The sequence below is a fragment of the Canis lupus genome, chromosome 16, assembly GCF_003254725.2.
Source record: "Canis lupus dingo isolate Sandy chromosome 16, ASM325472v2, whole genome shotgun sequence".
Classification (NCBI taxonomy): domain Eukaryota; kingdom Metazoa; phylum Chordata; class Mammalia; order Carnivora; family Canidae; genus Canis; species Canis lupus.
In genome coordinates this window covers 32,061,056-32,065,228 of record NC_064258.1, presented here as the reverse complement: position 1 = coordinate 32,065,228, position 4,173 = coordinate 32,061,056, and the positions used below count along the sequence as shown (strand labels likewise).

Genomic DNA, 4,173 nt, shown 5'->3' with positions numbered 1-4,173 from the left:
TAGCAGCGTCTGCCTATTGAAAGGAGTAAGCTCTCTAGGGATGAGAGACTCGATGAGAGAGGCGGGGAGGAGGAAGAAGAGGCCTTGCTCTTCGCAGTGCCAGGTAGAGTGTGGCTCCTGTGAGAGGAAGAAAGGCCGGAGGGAGACACCGTGCTGGTGAGATCATGGGAGGTGCCTGGAAGCAAGGGCCTTCCCTGCTGGCGGCAACCCGCATGAGTGCCACCGGCCTCTGCAGGACAGCTGGCCCGCCGGGTGCTGGGTCATCCCAAACAGGCAGCACCGAGTCTGTTTGGTCCCAGTGTGAAGGAGCTTGGGTGCACACGGAGTATGCAGCATAGGCAAGCAGTTTGACTCGGCCAAGAGTCCCCAGGGATATGTGTGTCTCTACACAAGTTGTCTCTTCCACCCATGCGGTGTGCCCTGGTCTGACTGTGGGTGAGGACGTCCATACCCGGTTTAATGTGCTAAAGGGAGCCAGTTCGTGGCTCTCTGTTGTGAGTGGTTAAAACTCACTACTTGGTGTTCCTCTCTCAGCAAGAAAGACAGGGGGCGGTGGTGGTGGTGGTGGTGGTGGAGGTGCCTGGGTGGCTCAGCCGGTTGAGTGTCTATCGATCTCAGCTCAGGGCTTGATCTCAGGGTTGTGAGTTCCATGTTGGGCACGAAGACTTAAAAAAATAAAAAGAAAAAGAAAAAAAGCCATGGACTAGGAGAGCCACAATCCAGTTTCTTGCTGTCACTTAGAAACAAGGCAGGTCTCTTAAAGGTTTGAATGTTACCTCTTATAGGTCGAATTATGTTCCTCCAAATTCTTCTATTGAAGCCCAACCCCAGAAGCTCAGGATATAACCTTTTTTTTGGAAATGGGGTTGTTGCAGTTGTTTTTAGTTAAGAAGTAGTCATTGTGGAGAAGGGTGGTCCCTTAATAATAATAATAATAATAATAATAATAATAATAAAAAAGATGGCCGTCTACAAGCCAAGGAGCAAGATCTAGAAAAACTCCTTCCCTCCGCCCTGAGAAGGAACTAACTCTGCTGACAGGATTTCTAGTCTCCACGCTTGTCGAGACTATGTTGCTGTCTAAGCTACCCAGTTGTGGCACCGTGTTACAGGAGCCCTAGCAAACTCCTACACTGACTGTGTGGTCAGAGATGACAACCATGCATGTTGCAAAAGTCATTGAGTTTTCAGAATGTGAAAAAGCCTTTCCCATCATGGTGAGAGTTGGGTTGCCTTCTGAGCACCCCCTTGGCTTTTGCCTTAGAGCTTTATCCCCAACAGTCCAGCCTCACCCAATTTCTATTACTCAGAGTCATTATGATAATATATTTGTTCCAATTATTTATTCTTTCTCACCCCTGCCATGTTTCCCTGAGCAGAGTTCACAGGCCCACTTGACTGGCTTTGGTCTTGGCCTTCTGACCTGAGTTGGCCAGTGGAGTGTGGATGGTTCTAACACACACCATGCCAGACAGAAGCTTTCAAGGCCACTGCTGTTCCTGTGATCACATTTTTGCACCCTGCTCTCTGTCATGAGCATCTAGCCTATCTGCAGAGCTGCTCCATTGATTTAGGTCTTGAAATGAGAAGGCATGTGGAGTCCAGCCCAGCTGGAGGAAACCAAGCAAGGTAATAGGATTGAAGAACATGATAGGGCATTCATCTATTAATATGACAGAATCTGACAGATACCCCAATGAACAATAACCACTCTCATCTGCGTGCCAGGTTCTGTGCTAAGAATTTCCGGGTGCTATATTTAACACGGGTGAGATTTCCACACCTCTGCTGTATTTCTGTCCCCATGCTGAGGAAACAGGCTCAGGGAGATTAGTCAATTTCTTCAATTCCCCAGGCTCTCTGTGGCTGAGCTAGGGCACAAATCCATATAATGTTGACTCTAAGAGCAGTGCTCTTTCCTCTGGCCAGCATGCCTCTCTATTCATCAATTACTTCCGTTGTTCCTATATATTGCCAGTAATTTCCTATTGCAAGTGGTTATATTACCCTATTTTATTTTTATTTCTTTTTCTTTTTCTTTCCTTTCTTTTTTTTTTTTTTTTTTTTTTTTGGTCAAAAGCCTATTGGATCTCCCACTCTGTCTTTACACCCAGGACTGGAATTTGGTACCAGGAGTTTGGCAGGATAGTGGTCTCCATATGTTCTCAGTCTTCTCTCTTTTTCTTGCCACAGCTCTTTCCAACCTTTACATTCTCTTTACAAGTTCTACGGTGCCCCTTCCTTCTCAGTCTCAGGCAAGATCTGGTCTTTGACTGTTAGAGTGGTTCTCAAACTGGAGCTGTATCTTGATCACCTGGAGGGCTTGTGAAACACAGATTTCTGGTTCCCACTCCATGAGTTTTTGATTAAGTAGGTGTGGGGTAGGATCTTAGGATTTATTTTTCTCATAAGTTCTCTGGTGATGTTGATGCTGTTGGTCCAGGTACAGTACTTTGAGAGCTGCTTTAGAGTAGATAATAAGGGTTAACAGAACTACCTTAATGACTTGCTACTACAGCCACTTCTTGACACTTACACATTTCCTACCCTTCCCTTCTTTCCACCTGTAACATTCAACAGAAGCCTCATTGCTTCCACCTGTGACTTGGGTCCCAAATCTGTCTACCTCCTCAGAGGTGGTTCAATTTTTCACTTTTTTCTCCTTTATTTTCAAAATGTTCTTATTTTCTTTATCTTCTGGATATGCATGTGCTAGTCTTATTTTATACCAAGCCCAAAAAACTTCTCCTTGACACCAGTCTGCCTCCTGAATATATGTAGGCCAATTCTGGAAAGAGTGGATATACTCATTGTTAACACTTGTGGTAGCCAACATTCTCACGATATTTACCCCAAGATTCCTATCCCTTGGCTTCTTAATCAGACACCAGTCTAGATACTTCTGTGAAGGGGCTTTGCAGATAGAATTAGCTTACCAATCAGCTGAATTTAACGTAGAGGGATTAACCTCGATTATCTCAGTGGACCAGCTGTGATCACTGGAGCTGTTATGAGCAGAAAAGATAGGAGGGATGAACCAGGAGGAGAGGTCAGGGAGATTCAAAGTGTGACCAAGATTTAACCAGCTATTCTTGGCTTTAAAGATGGAGCCACGGAATGTAGGCAGCCCCTAGAAGCTGGGGCCAGTCCCTGGCTGGCAGCCCCCAAGGAAGTGGGAAACTCAGTGCAACAACCACATGAACCAAATTCTGCCAACAACCTGAAAGAGTAACTTTCCCCTCTGGAGCCTCCAGATAAGAGCCCAGCCAGCCCACACTTTGATTTAGTCTCCTGAGACCTGCAGCTGCCTTCTTGGCTTTTGACGTACAAGCTATGGGAGGATAAGCTTATGTTGGTTCAAGTCAGTAAATTCGTGGTAATTTGTTACAATGGCAGTAGGGAGCAATAATACCCCTTCCTCATCTTCCCTTCATTCGTCTGCCTGCAGATTGTTTTCAGCTTTCCCATCGCTGTCGAAACAATTAGGATGATGTTTCCAGTTGTATTTTGTTAAATCCTAGGGATGCTTTTCAGTTGCATCTAACTGGAGACCTCTGTAGTGTCCGATGCCGCTCACCGTAACCCTTACCTCCCCTGAATTACATGAGCCCACTCTCCACATTTTCTTGTCCTTTCTCTGTCATTCCTCATATCACTTTAGTGGCTTCTCTTCCTTTGCTGTCATGGAAATACTGAATTCTCCAGAGTTCTATTTTTTTCTTACTTTATGACCTTTCCCTGATTCCTCATTGTTTTTTCATGACTTCTGCATTATGATGAAAGAAGTTAGGGAGGAAATGAGTTTCCTTGCACTCCTGGGTTTAGGGTCAAGGAGTCTGCGGATTTAACTAACAAAAGACAGATAAACAGGAGAAAAGGCACATTATTTTTATTAATGGGGGGGCCTGGGCCATTGATAGGGAAATATTAAGGGATGACATACAAGAAAGAAAAATATTGAAATTATCACTTCACCATAATGAGATATCACCTCACACCTACTAGAATAGCTGCTATAAAAAAAGACAATTAACAAGTGTTAGAGAAGAAAATTGTGGAGGAAAGGGAATCCTGCACTGTTGGTGGGAATGTAAACTGGTACAGTCACTGTGGAAAACTGTGAAGGTGCCTCAAAAAATTAAAAATAGAACTACCTTACGATCCAGCAATTCC

At 44.7% G+C, this 4,173-nt stretch overlaps 1 long non-coding RNA gene across 2 annotated transcripts; it reads right to left on the bottom strand.

Annotated features, from left to right (window-relative positions):
• Positions 1 to 720: 720 nt before the first annotated feature.
• LOC112646072 (uncharacterized) lies at positions 721 to 3,755 on the bottom strand. 2 transcript variants are annotated; one of them, XR_003127489.3, is made up of 3 exons: positions 3,590 to 3,755; positions 2,937 to 3,005; positions 721 to 2,463 (listed from the first exon to the last, which is right to left on the bottom strand). It is a non-coding gene; the product is annotated as an uncharacterized LOC112646072 (long non-coding RNA). The 2 variants fall into 2 exon arrangements; XR_003127453.3 differs by having other exon boundaries at positions 721 to 2,460; positions 3,590 to 3,748.
• Positions 3,756 to 4,173: the final 418 nt, after the last annotated feature.